This window comes from Rhineura floridana, chromosome 7 (assembly GCF_030035675.1).
Source record: "Rhineura floridana isolate rRhiFlo1 chromosome 7, rRhiFlo1.hap2, whole genome shotgun sequence".
In the NCBI taxonomy this organism is placed as follows: Eukaryota; Metazoa; Chordata; class Lepidosauria; order Squamata; family Rhineuridae; genus Rhineura; species Rhineura floridana.
The window spans coordinates 119,952,956-119,977,893 of NC_084486.1; the positions used below are offsets into that span (position 1 = coordinate 119,952,956).

At 39.7% G+C, this 24,938-nt stretch overlaps 1 protein-coding gene across 11 annotated transcripts in view; it reads left to right on the forward strand.

The window, feature by feature from the left end:
- Nucleotides 1-4,727: 4,727 nt before the first annotated feature.
- Nucleotides 4,728-24,938, forward strand: part of MBNL1 (muscleblind like splicing regulator 1) — a 268,804-nt gene continuing 248,593 nt past the window's right edge. For 2 of the 11 annotated variants that reach the window (XM_061637081.1, XM_061637084.1), the window contains exon 1: nt 4,731-5,047. The gene's annotated coding sequence lies outside the window, so the exon portion shown is untranslated. Of the gene's footprint in view, nt 5,048-23,099; nt 23,219-24,938 lie in introns of those variants that run through there. The other 9 variants (XM_061637080.1, XM_061637083.1, XM_061637078.1 and 6 more) reach the window with 8 other exon arrangements.

Consider the following 24,938-nt stretch of genomic DNA (forward strand, 5'->3'; position numbering starts at 1 on the left):
AGTTAGTGAAGGGTACCAAGAGTTGCTAAGAGATACCCTGTTCCATTCACAGAGCTTCAATCAGAGCAGCTGATTGTTAAACCACTCTGGCCACTGGAGCTCTGTCAGGTGAATAGGAGTCTCCTCTCAGCACCCTTCACAAACTACAGTTCCCAGGATTCTTTGGAGGAAGCCATGACTGTCTCATGTGAAATCAAGTCTGGTGTGGGTGTGGCCCTCTTATTAGCCAAGCCCAGCAGCTGTGAGTCTGGCTTTTAGAACACTGACTGTTGGTTCTTACTGAGTATGCCCAACATCACTGAGTTCAAGCCAAAATTTCTTAAATTAATTAAAAATCAGCCAGACTTCTTTCAATGTTTAAATTGTAGAAGATGGAGGTCAGAGTATGGGGCAAGGTCTGTAATAGGAGTATAGGTACTCTGTGAACATGGCTGATTTTTAATTAATTTCAACAGATTATGAGAACTGTGAGAGAAAAAAGTCCAAAAGGGGTCTGTTTTTCTCTCTGTTTTTACACTTTGAACACTCGATTCTCTCTGACTGTTTTGTGTATCACCATGAAAATTTAGAGGGTTGTTAAGCAAGCGTTTCTGAGTTCAGGACTATAAGTTTTGTAAGGTTTTGTTTTGAAATGAGCTTATGGGTAGGATCCAAATGGCATAGGGGGTATTTTCAATTTAACATTGCGGAATGCAAAAAATCCATGCTGACTATAGTATACATACAGCCACTCTTGTGGCTGTATAGTTTTTTTCCAGGCTTCTGATAGACTAAGATGATGTTTTGTTACTAGTGTGCTGCCAAAGCTTCCTGTGGCTGTTATAGGGATTGTTTTGTCTTGCTTCTTTGGTATAATGCATTTATTGATGTTTTAAATATGTTGTAAGTTGCTTGGAGACCTTCAGGTAACAAAAGCTTAAAAGGAAATTATTATTATTATTATTATTATTAACAACAACAATAATAATAATAGATATCATTGCATGGGACTTGGTAGAATGCACCATGTATGAGATATGAGACACCTGTGCCATCTTGCAAAGACCATCAGGCTGATTGAGCACATTATAAATCCCAACATGCATAGCTGGTACTATAGGTAGTGTGTACTTTTTCACTCACTGCTTAGATTTTTATAAATCTGATTTTTACAAATCTGCTGCTGAGAAAAGGTACTCTGCCTGAACACTGAATAATCAGATTCAAACACTCAGGATGCATCGACACACAAACATTTCTAAATTAAGAGCCCTAGTATTTAATTTGTAACTGGAGAGATACTAGAGCTGGAGCTTACTTTAAGGCACTCATTTTAACCCTGAAACCCTTCTCCCAAACTAAATATTTCAGGGGATTCTCTGGGGCTATGCACTGTTTAAGAAAAAGATCACTTTTCATGCTCACACGTTCTTCTCTGTAGCGTTTGCAGCTGCACAAAAACTAATCCTAGTTAATGATTACATACATGTGTACAGTCATGGCTTCTATAACCAGATTTACGTCCACTCTTGATACTGTCTTGGTGTTAGTTTTTTTTTGCATGCTGTCCACTAACTAAAATATACATTAAATGTATATTTTAGGCCGACACTAAAACTTTCTTTGTGATATACTAGTTTGCTACATGAAGAGTTACTACCACTACCTTTTTTTCTCTTTGCCAGAGGGTCACTAAAAAAAACCCCGCACAGCACTTGAATCTGAAGTGGTACCATTCCAGAATCCTACCACCTCAGCCTACAATTTTTTGTATGATGCCTAGAGTGTTTATTTTATGAGGCTTCTCATGAAGTCAGGCCATAGCTCAGTGGTTGAGCACATGCTTTGCATACAAAAAGCCCCAGGTTCAATGCCAAACATTTAGGTATGGTTGGGAGACACCCCTGCCTGAAATCCTGCAGAGCTGCTGCAGTTGGTGTAGACAATACTGATTTCCATGGATCAATGGTCTGACTCTGTAAGGCAACGTTCTATGTTCCACTTTAACATACAGTTGAATGTTTGTGCAACTATTTGGGAAGGTTTGCAGCTCAGTAGCAAAGCACCTACTTTGCAACCAGAAGGTCCCAGGTTCAGTTCTGGCATCTCCAGGTAGGGCTGGGAAAGACCCTTGAGAGCTGCATCTGAAATGCTTGAGAGCTGCTGCCAGTCCGTGTAAACAACACTGAAGTAGTTGTACCATTGGTCTGATTCTGTATAAGGCAGCTTCCTATGTTCCTAAATATAATGAAGAAATCAAATACCACTCGTCCGTGTAATGTGAATGTCTCTCATTTTATCAACACTGCTCGGTGGTGGAAGTGAGTTTTTGTATAGCGATTGTCTGCTGAATGTTGTTGTATGCAGAAATAGTTGTACTGGATGAAGCAGGGAGGGCTGTTGCCTTCAGGCCCTGCTTATACGTTTTCCAGTAGCATTTGACTGACTGCTGCTGGAAGCAGAATACTGGGCTAGATTTAAACAAAACAAAACAAAGACCTACTTAGCAGGGATATCCACACAGCTCTTTGCATACAGTTGTTTACTTCTGCATATGAAGCTGTGGATCCAGGTGAGTGTTCTGTCACAAACAAGCATTAGCAAAAATTAACCATTGCAAGAGTTTTTGTTGCTGTAGAAGTAAACTGGGTATAGGGATTTAGTTGAAAGATCATTTTTGCTGGTACATTCATTTTTGCAGCTATAGATGCTGCATTTCTCTATCAAATGTGCATGCCTCAAAAGGAATTTCCTATTTATCTAATATAATTTATCAGGAAACTGTGGGTTTTAACAAGTTCTAATCATGTGCCTTCATTTAAACAGGTCTCCTGTAAGTTAATATAATAAAAATCAGGACCATATATTTCAATGGGTTTGCTCTCAGTACAATATCGTATACAACCCTGAATAAGGAAATGGGTAAGGCAGCATATAAATTGCATATATCATCTTCCTACCATGTAGAATCTGCTGATACTCATATAGCCCTCGTTCAGTTCTCCTGTGTGTGCCCTAAAGGTTCACATGGGATTGGTGCAGAATCAGTAAGTATAAATAGTACCGTTCAGCTTGTTCAGAACGTATGTGCCATCTGATGCCATTTTCTCAAATGATGCACTGACTGACTGAAGATCATTTGAATTTTCTGCATCTGCAATACAAATGAAAATGCAAACCCTACACTGGAATTCACATTCAGTTTAAAAAAGCAAACAAACAAACCCTGGCTCCTTTATCTCTTACACTAACACAGTCCCACCTGCACAAGCAGCAGCCCCATCTGTGCTAAGTAAATAAAATGCAAAAGTCTCAAACAGAGCCACTGTCTCACTCCCAGGGTGCCTGAAGACTCAGTATTTTGCAGAGGAAAGATTCAAATGTATCCTTTAGGTTTGTGTAATGAAGTGGATTAAAATGCTCCGTCACTCTAGTGCAATAAATCCACTTTAAAATCAACAACACACTATGAACTTTTTGCAGATTGAAAAGTGTGGGATGAATGACTGATTAACAGGAAGATGTGTGAACACTCATTGTCATATAAGCAGAAGGAATCATATAAGCAGAAGGAATACTCAGTGAAGACTGGACATAGTCTACCATGTAAGCTTTGCACAAGTAAACCAGGATAAAAATAGGTTGTCTGGACAAGTCCTCAACTAATTTTTAAAGAGGGTATGAATATACCCCAGGATTACTAGCACTCAAGAAAGCTGCTAGCAGAGTATGGAGAGTGACTTTCTATTGGAAGAAAGACTCATCATGCTCTCAGGCTGAAGTTGGGCAAATTCTGTAGGTGGACTTTGAGGCCCAGTTATCACAAAGAGCAAGTGCTTTTTGACTGTATCACTATGAATACTCCCTTAAAAAAAAGGAAAGAAAAATGACCCTGCATCCAGAAATCTAGCACATAAAATTTGATACTAGCTTTCAAGATGCTGGGATGTGCCTGTATATGTGTGTGTATGAGAATTCAGTCATGCCAACCCCCACCCTACTAGCCGCAGCCAGAGGTGCTACAGGCAGCTATCTTTTGGTTCAAATGCAGGATTATGATCACAGATAAAATACACCCATGATGTTCTGCAAGGACTGAGATGGTCTGGACCCAATGGCTAGGGCTTTCAAATAATAAGGGATGCTGCTAGGCGCAATGGGCGTCTGCTGATCTAAGTGTACAGTGAATTTTAAGCAGCCTTACATTAAGTACTGCAAAGTCTGCGGGTTGGATTATATGCTGCCTCTTAACCTCGCAGACTTGTCTTCGCAGTACGGGTCGTATGTATGTGTTTGTGTCTGTGCGCGCCAGTGCGCGCGGAAAACAATACCCCACCGAAGAGACACTCCACTGCAAGAGACCTTTCCATATGTCACATTTACAGCACAACTCGGAGGTGTTTTTCTCCTTCTTCTCTCCGTTTTACATATAAATTCGGGAGATACCAAGAGGAGGCTTTTTTTAAGGGGATCCCGAGTGTTTTCCGAGGCGGCTTTTTGCCGCTTTTTTTAACTTTTACACCCCGCCGGCGAAAGCTCACATTCCCTGGCCGAGTGTATCTGCCAGTTCCTAGCAGCTTGCAATAAAGTTTAAAGAAAACGAAAAAGGGCAGCCCCGCGTGGAAGGGTGGATTTAAAAAATAAAAATGAAAATGCCTGTTGATTTAAACCCTCCTTCCTCCGTGTGCATTCTTGCAGGCTCCACAAAGTACGCCCAGTTGCTTCCTGGTAGGTTTTGCTGAATGGGGGAGGGGCAGTGCAGGCAGCAGCGGAAACCAGACATTACAGATAAGAGTGTGCAGCGCACAGCCGTCGGCAACGGTCTCTCTCTCTTTCTCCCCTGGCTTTTTTTTTTGCACTGCAGTTGCACGAGGGTTGGGGCGACGAGAATGCCGCTGTGACGAAGACGAGTGACAAGTCCCATCTTTTTTTTTCTCTCCACCCCCCTTTTTCGGGGTGGTTGTTTCTTATCTTTTTTTTAATTTCGTGGTCATCTCTCGAATCCCCCACAATGCCTTGGTCGATCTGTCTAGGATCTGATGGTTGCCTCTGGAAGGAAATGTGAGAGGTAAGAGCATTTCTCTTCTTCATCGTCATCTTGCTTTTGATTATAACGTTGTTGTGTTTCGTAATTCTGAAGGTTCCGGGCAGAACGGTGCTTTGGATTTTTTTTTTTTTTAACCACACAGCTTTTGCATACACAACACACACATACACGCACGGTGGCTGAAGAGGAGAGAGGAAGGGAGATTTTTAAGGTTGCCTTCAGTGGTGAGAACTACAGGGATCTTGTTCACTCTGTCTCTCTCACACACACTTTGGAGGCTTTGCGATCGGCACACCGTGGAATGGGGTGCAAGAAAGGAGAAGGGTTGCCGCTGCAGTTCTGCTTAAAGCAGCCGCTTCCTTCCCATGCGGGCGGGCGTGTGTTGCTCTGCAGGGTCGTACAGTTTTGCAGTCTTATACGCGCGTAATCAGACCCAGACAGACTCAGACAGGCAAACGCGCCGAGGCGCGCGCTAGAGCGCGCGCGCACAGCCATCGACTCAGCAGGTGCATAAAAAGGTCCCCCCTATCACTCACTGGCCTTCCTTTCAAGCTTAAATTACCCTCTGAACTTGGCCTGCTGCATGACCCTTATTATAGACCTGCCCAGGCTCTCTCCCCAGGACAGAATGGAGACGCTTTACTTTTACAATCTTCCGGTTTCGTAGCACTCTGTAGGATCAGCTGCTGCAGCCAGCTCTAGAAGGGCCAGGGTGAGGTGCCAGCTTTATGGTTTCCTTGCAAGAATGTAGGAAAAAGCCTCACCCTCATTTTTGTTTATTTTTTGGAAAGGGGGAGAATCTCATCCATTTGTTTAGTCTCACTTTTTTTTAAAGTGGGCCAAATATGTTTGCTGAGAAGTTAGTTCCTTGCCTCCTGCACATAAACTGTTGGTGAGATGTTTAGCTGTACTTCCTTATATGGAAGGGACTTTAGTATACTAGGGCTTTTGGTCAAGTTTACAGGGTAGAGGATAACCTTGCAAAAGGGTGTGTGTGCTATTTTTTAAAATAAAATTGGCCTGTCTTTTGATCAACATAATAATAACAATAATAATGATGATGATGAATCCAAATCCAAATACACATACCACCTAGTAACTGAAGTTTGATATGCATGTTTGCTTTTATAAGGAATGAAATAACATTTTAAAACCCATCATATTGATTGCATTTTGATTTCAGCAGTGAGGGAGAGGTCCAATTGTGGCTCTTTTAATGGGCAGGAATTTGTTAATAGCACTGCATTATAAGAAAACACTGATTCAGGTTTCTCTAGGGGAATGTTAACTATGGTGCAGTGTTGTCTCCAAAGTAGTTAACTGGCACAGGTAGGTTAAAGGAGCTGGTTCACTCCCTGTTAGACCCATTCTAAATTTTAAAGTGAATTGTTGCAGGTATGGGTTATGATCAAAACTCAAAAGGAAAAAGGTTTAGAGAGAAACAATGTGGATTTATCTACAGCTGTACCATCTTAAGTGTATACTAGTATGTACTTATCGGCATATTGAGTCTATATATTATATATGAGAGGGCTAGTTTGGAGGTGTTTAGGTTGCTGTGTATAGCTTTCTGAATTCAGCTTGTGTGGTTACGTGTCTTTACTTATATATATTTATGTGTTTTGAGTGTTTTAGAAGAGCTAGACTGTTTGGTAAGGAATATGCTTTGAAGTCTCCAGAATATTCCTACATCATCCATTCCTCGGACACTTGACTACAGATTGCTGTTTCTTTAAACCTGTATTGCCAGGCAGACGGGCAAAGGATAGCTAGCTGTCAATTCATAAGGACTTTCAAAATAGCTGAAAACCTTTTGATATGTAGGAAAAATCATGTGGTCAATTATTCAAATATGTATTAAAGAAAGAAAGTGAAAACAACCAATATAATTAGTTAATTGTTGCAATAGGGAAGATAAGATTCAGGGTGAGATGCATGTCGAGGGAATGATGTTGCTTAATGAATTTTCAGTGGCCTGTAAAGGAGACTGAGCAATCGTGTTGCAAAATCTGCAGTTGACCCACCATGACTAAAGAGAACTAGCGAACAGCACTTCAGGAAGAGTCAGCAAAGCTGGACTTGTGGGCATCAGTGTCTAGAAATTTCGTTGGGAAATTAAAGTTACAGCTGCTCACATAGGATGTTTTAAAATAATTGCAAAATATTTGCAAGCGAGTCTGATTTTGGAGACATTTTAGGCTGCAATCCTATACCCCCCGACCTGCGAATAAGTCTCATTGAACTCAGTGGAACTTACTTGAGAATAGACATGTACGAGACTAATTCGTCTGTTCAGACTACCATCAGGGTTGCATGAGCAAAAATACCTACAAAGACTGCAGACTCCTAGACCCATTTTCCTGGGAGTAAGCCCCGTTGAATTACTTTTGAGTAGACAAATATAGGATTGTGCTGTGAGATTTTATAAATAACAGAATGTTTAATGCTGCTGCAGAAATTGGTGGTGCCTTTGTGGAGCATTCATGACGAATTGATCAGGCTAGCTAAGTATCCAATAGGGATTTACAATAGAAAGATACACGATTTCAAGGGTAGGCATCAAAATGAAAGGAAAGGTGCATGAAACCATCAGAAATTGTTAATATAGGCTAACGATGAGAGAGTAAAGAGTGAGGAGGAGGGGGGAGGGATTAAAGGATATACATTAATTATATGTTGATGATAAGCTGGGTGCTCTTACTTTATTGTATCAGTAGAACAAGGTGTTTTAATTGAAACAGCAGATTAATTCCAGTCCTATTGGCCTAATTTAGACATCACACTCCCTGATCTACGGTATCAAGTGGATGTCAGCTTCTTCCTTCCCTCTTCTTCCCCACCTCCAGCTCATATGCTCTTCTTTCTTCCCTTTCCTGGTTAGTGATGTGTAACTATAATTTGCCATGACATCTAACAGGAAGTAACTGAAACAGAGGCTTGGAATTTGTGCTTCTCCAGATGTTGCTGGACTCTAATTTCCAGCTATCTCAGCCACCAGCAACAGCACCAGAAAAAAATTGGGGGAGGGCAAAGAAGGGGCAAAGTATATTTCTAGGTGGGTGAAATATACTAGGTGGTGGTGGGGAGCTCCTTCTTTTGGGGAGTGGAGCACTCGTTTCCCTTGCTCTCACTTTGGCACTGCCCCTGCCAGCCACCATGGCCAACGGTCAAGAACGATAGGAGTTGTAGTCCAGCAACATTGAGAGGACCATAGAGTCCTCATCTTTGAACTGTGGCCGCGAATCATAGTTTATTTTCAAAGCAGAATTTGAAACTGGGTTCTAGTCCTGGTTTCAAGCTCTGTTTTGAGAAAAAACAATACCTTGAGCAGTGGTAACTATGGGCACTTTGGTTCAAACATTGTGGTATGTCATTGTTACTGCTATCCAGGAAAGGGGGAATGGAGATGGAGGAACCTTCAAGCTCATAGAGTTTGTCAAATAGTTGAGCAGTTGGCTGAATGTGATAGCTGAACCAGGCCATGGTTTCAAGGGGAGTTTAATAGAAGGGTTTTTTTTTAATTATCTGTATTTAGACAAATGTGTGTGTTTCCTTTTTATGCTTTCTCAAGCTTTCAGAACATGTTGCACTTTATCCTTGCCAAAGTCATGAGATGTAGGTTAGGCCAAGAGATACAAGCTTTTCTACTTGGTTAGCGCCGTTGCTAAGGTGGCCATTTGTCCTACTTTACAGAAGGCAGATCTCTATTTGAAGGAGGTTTCTACTTGAAAGGCTGTCAAATCTAAGCCCAATTTAAAGATAAAAGAAGGGAGAGACTTGAAGTTGCTCATCAAGAGTCAGCACCTGTACAGCAAAACTGAGCAGGCACACAGGTCACCACATCAAATTCTTCCCGACTATAGTTAGAGGAATTGTATTTCTATTTAAATAATAGCAGTTATTTTTAAATTTGCATAAGCACATACAAATTTTATGCAAAATAGTTTTTTGGCAAAATGCATTTTTGTGGCCACCCTATTCATGCCAGAAAAAGAATTAAACATGTGTCTCCCATGTTCAGATTCAAAGCCTTCATCTCTAGACCACCCTAAAATTTCTAGAATAAATATGTCCTCATGCCTATATACAGAAATGCTAGTTCATGTTTACTGTATCTTCAGGAGGCCCCTTTTGGACCAGTGTGGGGCCATAAGACTTTTTTTGCCAGGTACTGGGACCAGGGGTGGGGCAATAGGAAAATCACAGTCACCTTCTTTCCTCTGCAGCTCTGGAGAACACATAAGACCAGGATATTCTATAAATGTTGCAGCTGCTGTAATTGGATTCCATCATTATTTAGAATAACTGTTTCTGTAGAGCATCTATTTAAGTATTCATTGCTAAACAGTTCCTTCTTGAGCCATTAAGGCCAGAGTACAATGCAGTAAAGTGCTTCTGTGCTAAATCATTTTGATATGGTTGAGGTCTTTGAAAATCTGTTTCTAAGTAGAATGTTTGAAGAAGAATTCAGTAAGTTATTGTGTAAACCTAAAAGGGCCATTTTGCTGGTCTTTATGTCTCACATTGAAGATAATTAAGTGACAGGAACATCTCCATTGGCTTGATTTTCTGAAGTGCTGATGCTGACAGAGGCTGGCCCTTGTTTGTTGTATGGACAGAGCTCCCTGTGGCCCAGTTGCATATTCTGTTTACGTGTGTGGAGGGATGATTTACAGTGCCATGTCTGCTCAAAAGTAAGTTCCATTGAGGCCAGTGATACTTAGGACCCATCTGCACTACACATTTAAAGCGGTATCATACTACAACATTAAACTGTCATGGCTTTCCCCAAAGAATTGTGGGAACTGTAGGTTGTTAAGGGGGCTGAGAGTTGTTAGGAGACCTGTATTCCCCTCACATAGGTACACTTCCCAGAGTTAGATCCATCCACCCACCCACCCACCCACCCATCCATGAATGAGCTCAAGCTGGCATATATGGTACTTCTCCTTTTTTTAAACTCTCAGAAAAACTCAATGAAGTCGGTTGTTTTATTTATTTAATTAAAACTACCCCCTCCCACAGTGTCATACCACTCTAAATAGTCATGGCCTCCCTCAAAGAATCCCAGGAACGGTAGTTTGTTAAGGGTGCTGAGAGTTATGTGAGGGGAATAGAGACCCCTATTCCCCTCACATAGCTACAATGTCTAGAGTGGTTTAACAGTCAAGCCTTCTTCCCAGGGAACTGTAGTTCTGTGAGGGGTATAGGGGTCTCCTAACAACACGACATGTGGCAAAAATGACCAACTTCAGCATGCTAGGTTTTTGCACCCTGGGGTTCTTCATGTGCTGGGACCCTTTGGGAGTCTCTTTTGTCCATAGGATATGTGAGCAAAAATCGATGTCTCAATCCACTTCCAAGGGTTAGTTCAAATATACAAGCTAAGCTAAGTGTCCTTGCCTCGGTAATATTATTGGACTTCCATGTTCTTTGGTGAGAAAAGACTGATCATGGTGCATTGTTAATTGGGTTTGTAGCAAAATGGGTAGCTACCACCTTATGTCCTTTGGGAGAAAGGACGGGATATAATTTTAAACAATAAATAATTTTTATTAACTTTTGTAATATACAGGTACAAATATATATTACAATTGTCAAAGTACTTCCTCACAGTACCTGACAAAATTTTTAGAGAGCCACTTGAAGAACTAGAGTGGAATAAGAAACATCACAGACCTAACCAATAACAAATTCCCACTAAACTGCCCTTCTACCCTTGGCAATGGCATAACCAGGGAATATATAAAGCAGATTTTGAACCAGAGATGATATTCAATGATACATGAAGGTATAAGGACTAGAGAAATAATCAAATAATTTGAATAGTATTCCAAAAGTATAAATAACAAAAATTAAAAGTCTGGGCGCAATTGATGGGTGGGTGGGGTTCTGCTCATGTTCTCTTTGGCTAACACCACAAAAGGATCTCTGGTCTGAACAAACTTGTCTTTTTTAGACATTTATTTATTTAATTTATTTAAAATATTTCTATCCTGTCCTTTGACCCTAAAATAGGGCACTCAGGGTGGCTCATACAATAAAACCATACACAATTAAAACACACACACACAAATATATAAAATAGATAAAAAATACATCCCTCGTGCTGTTCTAGGCTTCTCTGTAAGCTTCTCCATAGAGACTAAAACCCATACTTTCTGACACTAGTAAGTAAGAGTGGCATGTGTCAAGTCTCTCCAGTGCCTCGGAATAGTAAGCCTTGCTACCATCAGGTGATGTCCCATTAGGGTTTTGTTGGTGAAGTCCTTATTCTCGTCTGTAAAGAAACTTTACAGTCAACTTGTGAGGTCCTATCCAGAATCTGTGAGGTTCTAAGTTGAATTTCAGCGAATACTAGATTCCAGAAGAGTTGAAGGGATATGTTGTTTTTGTTATGTGCTTTCACGTCGATTTCGACTAATGACGACTGTATGAATCAGCGACCTCCAATAGCATCTGTTATAAACTAGCCTGTTCAGATCTTGTAAGTTCAGGTCTGTGGCTTCCTTTATGGAATCAATCCATCCCTTCTTTGGTCTTCCTCTGTTTCTACTCCCTTCTGTTTTTGCCAGCATTATTGTCTTTTCTAGTGAATCATGTCTTCTCATTATGTGTCCAAAGTATGACAACCTCAGTTTCGTCATTTTAGCTTCTAGTGACAGTTCTGGTTTAATTTGTTCTAACACCCAATTATTTGTCTTTTTTGCAGTCCATGGTATCCGCAAAGCTCTCCTCCAACACCACATTTCGAATGAGTTGATTTTTCTCCTACCCTCCTTTTTCACTGTCCAAGTTTCACATCCATACATGGAGATGGGGAATACCACGGTCTTTCGTGTTCAGTGATACATCTTTGCATTTGAGGACCTTTTCTAGTTCTCTCATAGCTGCCCTCCCCAGTCTTAGCATTCTTCTGATTTCTTGACTATTGTCTCCATTTTGGTTAATGATTGTGCCGAGGTATTGATAATCCTTGACAATGTCTCGTTGTCAACTTTAAAGTTACATAAATCTTCTTGTCATTACTTTAGTCTTTTTGACGTTCAGCTGTAGTGCTGCTGTTGTGCTTTCCTCTTTAACTTTCATCAGCATTCGTTTGAAATCATTACTGGTTTCTGCTAGTAGTATGGTATCATCTGCATATCTTAAATAATTGATATTTCTCTCTCCAATTTTCACACCTCCTTCATATTGGTCCAATCTCTCTTTCCGTATGATAAGTTCTGCGTATAGATTAAACAAATAGGGTGATAAAATACACCCCTGTCTCACACCCTTTCTGATGGGGAACCAATCGGTTTCTCTATATTCTGTCCTTACAGTACCTCTTGTCCAGAGTCTAGGTTGTGCATCACGGCAATCAGATGCTGTGGCATCCCCATTTCTTTTAAAGCATTCCATAATTTTTCATGATACAGTACAAAATCAAAGGCTTGGCTGTAATCTATAAAGCACAGGGTGATTTTCTTCTGAAATTCCTTCATCCATTATCCAACGTATGTTTGCGATATGATCTCTGATACCCTCTTCCCTTTCTACATCCAGCTTGGACATTTGGCATTTCTCGCTCCATATATGGTAAGAGCCTTTGTTGTAGAATCTTGAGCATTACTTTACTTGCATGGGATATTAAGGCAATAGTTCAATAATTACTGCATTCCTTGCGATCCCCTTTCTTTGGAATTGGGATGTATATTGAACGCTTCCAGTCTGTGTGCCATTGTTTTATTTTCCATATTTGTTGACAAATGTTTATCAAAATTTGGACAGACTCAGTCTCAGTAACTTGTAGCAACTCTACTGGTATGCCATCTATTCCTGGTGAATTGTTTCTTCCAAGTAGTTTAAGAGCAGCTTTCACCTCACATTCTACAATTTCTGGTTCTTCATCATATGGTTCTTCCATGAATGAATCTGTCATCCTTGCATCTCTTTTATAGAGTTCTTCAATGTGTTGCTTCCATCTTCCTTTTATTTCATCTCTGTCAGTCAGTGTGTTCCCCTGTTGATTATTCAACATCCCTCCTCTTGGTTTAAATTTCCCTTTAATTTTTCTAATCTTTTGGAATAGGGCTGTTCTACCTTGTTTGTTGTTCTCTTCTATTTCTATACAGTAACTATTGTAATAGTTCTCTTTGTACCTATGTACTAGTTGCTGTAGTGTTGCATTTAGGGTTCTGACCGTGTTTCTGTCTCTTTTTGCTTTTGCTTTCCTTCTCTCTTTAACCATTTTAAGCGTTTCTTTAGTCATCCATTGAGGTCTTCCTCTCTTTTTAACAAGAGGTATTGTCTTTTTGCATTCTTCCCTGATAATGTGTCTGACTTCAATTCATAGGTCTTCTGGCTCTCTATCAGCTAAGTTAAAGCCTCAAATCTGTTCCTTATTTGATCTTTATATTCTTCTGGGATGTTATTTAAATTGTATTTTGGCATCATGATTGCTTTGTTGTTCTTCTTTAACTTTACTCTGATTTTTTTATATTACCAGTTCATGATCTGTACCGCAGTCTGCTCCTGGTGTTGTTTTCGCAGAGAGTATGGAACTTCTCCATCTTCTGCTACCAATTACATTTATTATATAATTATATAGTAATTATACAATTATAATTATATAATTTTATAATTATACAATTATATTTATTATATTTGTAATAATTATATTTATATCCAAAGGATATAAATTTAATAAATTATTGAATACCTACATACATACAAACATCTGACATGTCACAAATGAAGGGGAAATCTCTCAGCCTCGTTTTCATATATAAAAGAAGGTGCTTGACTTAGTACAAATCTGTTACTATTTTTTACTCCTACTACTCTGCATAAAAAGAGAACTTGACTTAGTGAAATCCTATTATTATTAATGCTCAGCTATTATGATATGAGATATTAAGATAAAAAGAAATATATATATAAAACACATTTCATTTTACATTTTTGCTATTATATCAAATATTATAGCTGTATCTAATCCAAAGAGAGCACATCAAATGTATGCAATCCTGTGCATATCTATTTAGAAGTAAGTTCCATTGAGTTCTTTGAGACTTAACTTACAGATAAATGAGCATAAGACTGCAGTCTTAATGCCTATGAATGCCTTTGGAAGATTGTAAATTGGCTTTGGGCAATTATGATGTTGATATCTGTGGACTGCTTAATGTTGCAGTCATGTATGTGAGAAACATCACATAGCCAATACACTGGCCTGAAAAACTCAAATTGCTCATTTACATCTATTTATGGCCCGTAGGACTGAACTGGGAGTGAAAAAAAGCTTCCTATGTGCAAATATTGCAGGACTATTAAAATTACTAGGATCTGTGTTTTGCTTTTCAGTATGTGGATAGTTCGCGAACCAGCATTAACTAACAACACCATGATGGTTGCTACTATTTTGGGTTTCTGGGAGTAGACTTGATTTATGGATTGAAACTTAGTTCATATGGATTGAAATTTGAGATTCCCAGAAGGGATAGGTTATTGGAAGGAACAGACTGTGGCTAAAATGAGACTTAGAAAGCATGCTACATTGCTTTCTTCTTGGGATATGGCATTAACAGCCATTACCTTGGCTGTCAGTGTAAATATACCACTGGATTTCTGTTTTTATATGCTTAGATGTAAATTTTAGTCGTGAAATTTAAAAGAAAGGTAATAGGAAAATGTAACAAAATGTTGCAATACACACACCTGTGATTAGGTGGACAGGCCTTGACATCTCCTGATAACCAGAATGGCTTATTATTGCTAGTTAGGTGTGCTTTTCTAGTTCTCTACCGCTATCATTCTCCTGGAAAGAAGGAAAAAGAAAACAATAATAATATACTTTAGCCTAAAAACAGTTGCTACCCTAAACATTTTTTTTCTCCAGAGTTTAATTTGTATATTCCTTTTCTTGTGTGTTACTTAACATCAAAATGTTATGGCATTTACAGTAAATTAAAAACTACATTTTCCAAAGATCATAAAGAGTTCACTACATAGGAGTCAAGCTTTGCTCTGTGAATTATGTTTTGGGTTTTGTGGTGTTAGATGTCCCTTAAAACTGTGTCGTATTCTTTGCACTTAATTGTTACCATTTAGCTGGTGTAGTCTATTCGGAAAGATTCCTCATTTCCTCTTCTTATTTCTGCCCTGTGGCTGAAATGCAGGAGCTGGCTTTCATATTCTCACCTTTACCTGCTAGGTTAGAAACCGTATTTTCTTAAAGACTAAATAATTTGGCAGACTTTGGCAGTTTCCTTGTGAGAGCCTCAATGATGTGGAATTTGTCTGCTCTTTTGCTGCAGTTAAGGACATTGGGACTTTGTTCCATCAACAACTTGGAACTATATTTTTCCTTTATATCATTGGAAGCTGCATGTGGAAGAGGAGAACCCATGCAAATACATTTGGGAACACATGCTGTTCTGGCATAAAACAGTAAAATGAAAAAAGAGTCCAATGTTCAGCCATTATGTGCTGAGAATGTATCAGTCTGACATGAGATCTGGGTACATGACCTTTCCTTCTCCTCACAGGGATAAAGCAAAAAATATGGGAAACTCTGCTTGTAGGCTTCCCATCTGGGTGGCCACTGTGAGAACAGGATGCTGGACTAAATGGGCCATTAGCCTGGTTCAGCAGGCATTGGTTATGTACTTATGTTCTTATTGTGCACTGTATTTATTTGAATGTTGTATAACCCCAGTCGTCCAATCAAAGGCCCATGCTCTTTCTAAAATATGGTGTTCAGATAAATGTGGCACAACTCTGTTCACTTTTTGGTTGTGTTTGGGTATTGTGATTGAACATTCATAAGACAGAATCTTGGACTTGTGTTCATGCGCACTCCATTCTATTCTGGTGCAACTGATGGGAGGAGATCAGAAGTTTCTGCTTCCATTTTAAATTAACCACAGTTTAATGTGTCATCTGAACCCTAAACTGTGGTTAATATTAATACAGTTAACTGAAACAAGCTACCTTTGTGAATTATGGTTTGACTTCTCTTGTTTCAATAAACTGTAGTTAAAGATTAACAACATTTTGTGTGGGTTTGGAAAACACAGCAAGCTGTGGTTAATCTAAAATGAAAGTGAAAGCTTTCAAATGCCACCCAATAGCTGTGCTGGGAGAGAAGGAGGTGGGATACTTCACATACCCAAGGTTCATTAAGGCTCATGTTTATTACATCTGAATGAGGCCATTACTTATCAGGGGGGAATAGCACACAATTTCCATTATGTTCCTCATTTTTTAAAAATAGTACATCAGCATATAAATTGCTTATTGCTTGTGCACATCTGTGTGAATGTCACAGTGAATGCTCAAAAATGAACAAATGTTGATGTTCACACATGAATGCAGACAATCCCAAACAAATTTTGTGAAAGTCTGACAATTCAGAGGTACACTGGTGGATGCTGGCACTTTGTTAGCATTACTTACATATGTCCAAAAAGTGAGAAAATTGTTATCTCTTCAGGCATTCATAGAATTCATCTGAGATTATTCTTAGTTATATGCATATAAATTCAATATTCACCAAATTTAGACACACACTGTTGTAACATGCATTACTCATTCAGGACCGATTTTGTTATGCTAGAAATAAATGCAAGACCTTTTATGTTTTTAAAAATGCTGCCAAATAAGGACCAGTTTACAGCTTGCAAGGGGGCTCAACTCATTGTGGTCTCAATGCAGTCTGATAATGGGTACATTTGCACTTTCCAAATGGCAATCATAGTGGCATGTTCATCATCTACCACAGGGGTAGAAAACCTCCAGCCTGAATCCCAAACGTGGCCCACCAGGTCTCCCCATTTGAACTGTGAAGCTATTTTTGGGAGCCACACCCACCTGCCCTACACATGACATCATAAATGACATTATGTGTGGAGTGGGTAAAGCTGGGGCTTCAAATGCATCAATCAGGAGCTTCTGATTGCTCCTTTCCTGGGCCAGGACATGTTCCACCTGCCCATCAGCTGATAGGTGGTGGGAGCAGGTAGAGATGTGAAAGCCCAGAAAAAAACACAAAGATTTGGGGGAAAAAACCCTTTTTTTGAAGCCATTTTTGTTTTTTTTCTGAAAAATTGGAAAAATGGGGAAAAAATGGAATGTTTTAGCATGATGAATAAAATGTTTCATTGAAACTTGCCCCCCCCTTTTCTCAGTTCTTTTTATGGGAATGGATGCTTTATGTCTGAATGAATGAATGAATGAAATGTCTGCTTGACACTGGAGGAGTAGCAGAGACATAAATTTTTTTTTTTGTTATTAATGTTGATGGTTTCTTCTGATTTTTAAAAAATGTTTTTTTGTCTGCTCCCCATAAACTGGCAAAATGAAAGAGGTTCCTTACAGTTCAGGTGTTCCTTACAATGCAGGATCTTGTAGATCCATTTGTTACAAAAAAAGTAAAAATTTAAAAAAGTAAATTCGATTTATAATAATTGTTTGAATAAAATGTACTTTTAATATACCAAATGTGATCATTTTATGCCAAACCAACTTATACATAATTACATTTTATGTTCCTGAAGTAACAAAGTGACGTTCAATCTGTAAAAAGTGCTAATATTGCATTTTTTCAATTTTTCTGAAAATTTCATTTTTTTCTGGACAAAGAGGAACATTTTTTCCATGCCTTTAAAATTTTTGGAAATTTTACATCTCTAGGAGCAAGTCTTGCTCAAAGAGGAGGAAGCAGTTTCCATTCAATGGAAAGTGTTGCTCCATCTCTCCTTCCCTCCCAGTGCTGCTCTTTGAACCTCTGAAAATGACTACTTGCACAGAGCTTTCAAACATCTGTGCTTTGAAGCTCCAACAACTGGAGCTTCAGAGTGCAGCATCACCTAATGCCACCATGATGTCAGGTGATTGACAGATGAGCGGCTCCACCTATCTGTCAAATTCGGCCTGCCAAGTGTTGGGAAGATTAAGATCTGGGCCACCAGCCAGAAAACTTTCTCCATCCCTTATCTACCATGATTGTTGGAATCTGCAGCTGTATCATATAGCAGTCCTCCATATTAAGCCGGCCCCTTCTGTAATATTCAAATTGTCCCCAAAACACCTTACATCCATGCAGGGCTGTGGAGTCGGTACACCAAACCTTCAGCTCCGAGTCCGACTCCTCTGTTTTTCTACTGTCCGACTCCGACTCCACCCAAAATTGCTTCTTGACAATCAAAATTTATTCGGAAGTTGGAGTCGGTACATTTCAACCGACTCCAACTCCTCCCAAAATTGCTCCCGACTCCGACTCCACCCAAAATTGCTCCTGACTCCACGACTCCGACTCCACAGCCCTGCATCCATACTTGATTTGTGGATTATGTTGCAGTCTCTGAAGACTTCTGTCTATGCTGTTGACATCACAATCTATTTATTTGGGCAAAAGTTTTAATATTTTCACTTCTTTGATCTTTCTGGTATTTTTAAATATTTTGACTGACAGCATGTAAATTGCCTGTAACAAAAAGAAGTCACTTCAGTTTTTAGAGTATAACCATTCACTAATTTAGAGTTAGGTTCTAATTAAAATAAAATATGTGTAGACTGTGCTACATTTTCCCCCAAAAATAAGCGTGCTCATTTATCTGCCTGCAACACATTTTCTGTACTGCCTGTTAAGACACTTTGTTTCTAGAGTTTCAGACTTTATGTGCCAGAAGTTAGTCTGTTGTTTTGCTTGTTTAGTTAACTGAGAATAACAAAGTAATAAGTCACATGACAAATATAGATCTGACAAAGTAATATCAACATTTGGACTGTACCCCTGTCATTTTTCTAAAAGATAAATGAAATATTAAAAATAATGTGTCCTAAATGCCCCTCTAATCCTGTGCTGAGTAGACGTTAAAATAGTTTTGATGGGAGTATAGTACATTCCTGAGCCTAGTCTGCATGCAAACACTTTATACTAGCAAAAATGGTACACAATTTTTAAAATTCATTTGTATCTCCTGTAACTCTCACTCCTTAGTCATCAGCACATTTGCTTAGAGAAAGGTGTAGGGAAGCTGTGTCACTCCAGATTTTGTTGGACTCCAACTCCCATCACCCTCAATGAGCACGGCCAATGGTCAGGGATAGTGGCAGCTATAGTCCAGCAGCTTCTAGAGAGCAACAGGATCCCCTCGTGGAAGGGCTTTTGTGATTTCAGTGATATTAATGAATATAATAATATGACACTTAATAGTTGCTTAAATATGAGTACAGCTTCATGTTGTGTTAACTACTGAAGAGTATAACCAACCATAGTAATCTTCAGAGAAGTCCTATTGTTCCTCATTCGTTATTGATATTTAGGGTATTTGTTCCTCATTCGTTATTGATATTGATTTTTATTGGAGTTCTTATATTGCAGTGTTCAACACAGGTTGCATTCAGAAAGATTTGTTGTATTCCTTGGCTCCCTCTTCCTTCTTATCCAAAGCTAGTTTAGAACTCGTGTAATCCTAAATTCCATCCCAGCTGCGCAAGAGTCCTACTACTAAGCAGAATTAATTGCCCTGTTCATGTGTTGCTTGCATGAACTTGGTACACACGTTGAAAGGGGTTGTGGGACTGTACAACTGACCCATCTTTGACTTTCATGCATTGAGGATGGATGTCTGTAGTAGGTAATGTGTATACCTTTCCATGGAGGGGGATATTCACTGCTAATCCTACTCAGAGTAGACTTACTGAAGTTAATATACACGACTAACTTAGGTTCATAGTTTCAATGGGTCTACTCTGAGAAAGATTTCGTTAAATACAACTCCATGTGTTCTGGAATCTCAGTTTCATAGGATCCCACAACGCATGGGATTGATACACATAGGCTTCCCCAGCTGAAGGCATCCAGGGAAATCACAGGAGAGTTGGACTGGAATAGATCCATTCAAGAAAGTAATGCATGAAAGGGGCAATACTGTCCTGATATCCCAGGAAAATTGGGGAGGGATCCCTGTTTTCACATGTCTTTATTAACAAAGATATCCATTGTTAAGCTGTGAAACTTCCTCCCAGAGGGAGGCAATAATGGCCACCAACTTTAAAAGTAGTTTAGACAATTTCATGGAGGATAAGGTTTCAAAGGCTACTGGCCATGATGGCTATGCTCTGCCACCACAGTTGGAAGCTATATGCTTCTGAATACCAGTTACTGGAAACCGCAGGAGGGGAGAATACTCTTGTGCTCAGGTCCTGCTTGCAGGTTTCCACAGGCTTCTGGTTGGCTACTGTGTGAACAGTATGCTGAATGGGCCACTGGCCTGATCCAGCAGGCTCTTCTTATGGAGTATGTGTGTGTCAGATTTCAGATTTCTATCTGTTGGGTGAAGTACCAAACAATTTTCATCCTTGCCAGTGGATAAATGTCACTTTGGAAGATATGTTTGTTTGAGGAACATACTTTTGCATTTGCTTGGGACCCACCTCTGACTCTTCTATTGAATCCAGCACTTGGAAACAAAATTCCTTTGGCTGCCTATAATGTCTTCAAGTGTTCAGTACTCTAAAGCTGAATGCTCCAATTGTGATCCCTTAACAGCAAGTCTCTTGAAGGCCAGTATGTTCTAATACCTGGATCTCTCCTAAGGTTATGCCATGGGAATAATAGCCCCAATCCATCCTTAGGCCAGCTGAAAAAATTAGGTGTGTTCACATGTTCAGTTCTCATTGGTGGAAGAGAGGAAACATGAATACGAACTTCTTAAAAATGGAAAACACAGCAGTGCTGATGAACTGTTTTTATTTATCTATTAAGAGATTATTATTCTGCCATTCACCCACAATGTTCACAGGGTGGTTTGCAAAAAAGAGGGTAATATAAAAACAATGTTTTTTCTTGTTTAATTTTTTTTGAGATTTCAAATTTCTGAGATTTAATTTATTTTAAATTTTGTATATTGGAAATTTTTTATGGCTGTGAGCTGCTTTGAGACCTAGACAGTAAAAAGCAGAATATCAATTTTTAAAATGGGATAAAATAAATAAATAAATAAATAAATAACAGAAACATTAAAATAATTCCCATATGTTGCACAGTCAACACAATAAAAATGACTTAACTCATAAGCCCCTAAAAGCCAAACAAACAAGATGGGCTTTTACCTGGCGTCTAAAAGAATGGAAGGCTGGGTTGAAAAGTCTCTTCCACAGGCTCTTCATTTAATGCAGGGACCACCAGGAGAGCCCCTTCTGCAGATCTTAATGCAAGAGCAGGTTGATTTTTTTAAAATGTGAGCATTAGCAAAGAGGTGTTGTCTGCACCCCTTCTGCCCTCTGAACCAAAGTGAAGAACATTTTTCCGAAGAAGATATTCCTTATTCACTGTTGAAGGAATGAGGTGTGTGTCAGAAGGAGTGCTTTAGATGAAAAAAGAAAAGAAACCACAAATCAATTAATACTAAGCATTATTGAAGAGCTACGAGGTGTATTAAGTCTGTTTGGAGAAGATTGGAAAGAGGGCATCGAACAGAAGAAATAGAGGCTAATGGAACAAATAATGAAAAGATTTGGGACTTCGTTGGAATCTATTAGGAAAGGGCAAAGCTTTGCATCCATCTAATTTGCAGCCTCTCCTGCACTGCTCAAATGACACTGACATGTTTTGGTTTTTTTCCTTGGCTAGTTAAGGATATCGGTGCAATATGCAAACTCCCTTTCTCCAGTTTGGACGGCATAATGCACATTTCTTTGGAGTGAGGTTTCTGCTATATTACCTGCCTACTCACTACTTCTTGAGTGTCTTTCTTTTCCTGTCTTTGGCAACTGTCTCTTGTAATCTGTTAATGTTGAGAAACCATAGCTAACAAAGGCCACATTCACACCGTACATTTATTCCACTATTATTTCACTTTAAACAGTCATGGCTGGCTTCCCCCAGAGAATTCTGGGAAGGGTAGTTTTAAAGGGTACCTCTATTCCCTTCACAGAGACACAATTTTCAGAGTGATCTATTTAAGAGTAAGTCTCTCTTCAGAGAACTCTGGTACGTAGCTCTGTGAGGGGAATAGGTGTCTCCCAACAACTCTCACCACCCTTAAGAAACTGCACTTCCCAGGATTCTTTGGGGGAAGCCATGACCTTTTAAAGTGGAATAAATGTATGTTGTGAATATGGCCAAAATCGTGTCTGTATATTGGCTGTTTACTAATGGCCATGGCAAAGCCCATTCCGACATATTTTCAGAATGCACCTGATCATATGATTGAGTTGATCCTTCCAATGTACAAGAATGTTGATAGGCACCAGTAGCAAATTTGAAAACTGGGATGGCTTCATTGTTTTGTCTGTATCAATTGGCAGAAGCCACAGCCTTACTGAACATATAGCTTATATCTGGTAAATGTGTTGATACTGAAGTTTTGAAATGTGTTGCTATTCTAGCCACTGCAGAAGAGTTTTGCTACATGTTTACCAGGATCTATGCAAGAACCACTATGGCGCAGTGGCTAGAATGTTGAACTTGAATATGGATGAGCGCTGGCCATGGGAAAAGTAACATCTCCTATCCTAACTTACAGGGCTTTGTGAAGCAGAAATGTTGCTCTGGGGTCTTTGGGTTGGGCAGACTTCGGGCTTGCAAGATCTTCCTTGTCTTTTGCTGATATTCCCCAACCAGAGATGGGTGCAAAATAGTGGCTTAGCTGGGTGAATGCATGCTAAGAATTAAAGAACGGGGATGCCAAGCACATGCTCAGCCCAAGAATTTGTGATCGGTAATCAAGCTCACAAATTCTTTCAAGCAAAAATCCATTCCTAGCTTCCCACAGGCGTTCTTTTTCAGCAATCGAATTTAGAGGGATGGGCAGGAAGCATTTACTTTTATTATTTTTAATCCATCCTTCATTGGAGGGCAATACCACAGTGGGTTTCGATACAATACAAATTGAAATTTAAAAAAAATCTCAACTACAATAATCAAGCTGATAAAAAGGAGCAGATAAAACTACAGCAATGTCAATAACAACAATGACGGTAACAAAATTTGGCCATTAACCTCTCATAATCGCCTGCTGGAATAAGCACTCAAGCTGGTGCTGGAAACTGATCAGTGTTGGTGTTAATCATATTTCAGGGGGGAGGACACCACCCATTATGAAGTAGAAACCCTTGCCAATCTACTGCAGATTGCTTCAAGATCTGCTAGTAGATCCTGATCTACCTTCTGCTCATCCAAGCTTCTTTCCAGGAAAGGTGGGATACAAATTAAATATTTTATTTGATATTTATTAATGAAAGTATTGATATATCCCTTTTCATAACATATTAGGCTGGTGTACAGTAATGTAAAGGCATAAAAAGCCCATTAACAGCAGTGCAGAGCAATCATTTAAATGACTGGCTACTCAGGAGATGTCTGAAAGTCAAAAGCAAGGATGCCTGCCAAATCTCTGCAGGAAGAGTGTTCCGCAGTATGAGGCCAGCAGCACTAAGTACCCAACTTCTGGCTGAGGCCAATTGGGCCTCTGTAACACAGGAGATAACTAACAGAGCTCCTCCGGATGATCTCAGTGATTGGACTGGTCCTTAAGGTATCCTGGACCAAGTTGTTCAGGGCTTTGTATATCAACACAAGAGCCTTGAACCTGGCCCAGTTGCATATGGGCAGCCAGTGTAGATGTTTTAACAGAGGAGTCACATGCTGTCGGCCGTCTGTCCCCATCAGCAGTCTAGCTGCTGCATGCTGCACTAGCTGGAGCTTCCGGAGCAGGCCCAAGGGCAGCCTCACATTGTGTGCACTGCAGAAATCCAATGTAGAGGTTATTGACTTGAGTCTTGAACATCAGCTTCAAACATAACTAGACTTCTACTGGCAGGTTCAATCCTAACATTGGCTTCTGCTCATGAGACAATCCTGGCAGCAGAAGCAAATGGGAAGGCAATTTTCACTAATTCACCCTTTCCCCTGCAAGCCCTAATGCTCCCAGCTAAAAAATCTGCTCTGGAGGGTTGGGGAACATCCTTTGGAACAGCATGAGAGGTGCAACAGAGTATACAGGGAGAAGGGGAAGTTGACAAAAAAACCCTTTTCCCTTCTGCCCATGGGATTCTCTTTCCTGTTTATGAATAGAAGGAGCCCTTTCATCAGAGGAGGGGTGGGCCACATTCCCATCTGGCCAACTTTCTGGAGGAGGCAGGGGAGGGTTAATGTGCTAGTGGTGGGCAGGGCCAGAAGCAAAAGTGGGCACAGCAACAGCTGTAAATCTTACCTTTGTACAGTAGGCTAGTTTCTTCACACGCTCACACATCCCTCCTTATCCTCCGTCCTGGCAAGAAAGAGACATGATCAGAGTTTAGAGATGCATTCCAGCCAGGAAAAAAAACACTCAAGGAAGATTGAAGCAGAGCCAATGAGGGTGTGGCCTGGGGAGGGGGAGTATACCTAGGGCAAATCTAGAGGGTCAGAAAGAGAGGCCTGGAGGGCCTGAACTTCCCCACCTTTGTGTTAGCAGATGCCTATTTAGCATCCCAGCCAATATATTTATTTATATGTTATACGCTGTTGTTCCTTCATGAAGATCAGAGCAGCTTACGAATGGCTTCCATGCAGTCTGTTATCCAGGCAGCTTACAAGACTAAGAGTACAATCTAGTATATACCTACTCAGAAGTAAGCTCCATTGAGTTCAGTGGGATTTACTCCCAGGTAAGTGTGTATTGGGTTGCAGCCTAAATCTATTAGCTTTCGCAGATGAATTATGTATCTTCAGAGCAATTTTTGGTTGATGAATATTGCACATGTAGGAAGTTTCATGAGTGTGCATCTGAACACACAGATTTTCACCTCTGAAAAGTGGGTGATTCTCAGAATAGAACTATTTTAATCAATATACTTAAGTCCATTGATCTGAATATGACTAACAATGGATATATCCAATACACTGTCATTGGCAATAGTACTCTGTATTAGAAAT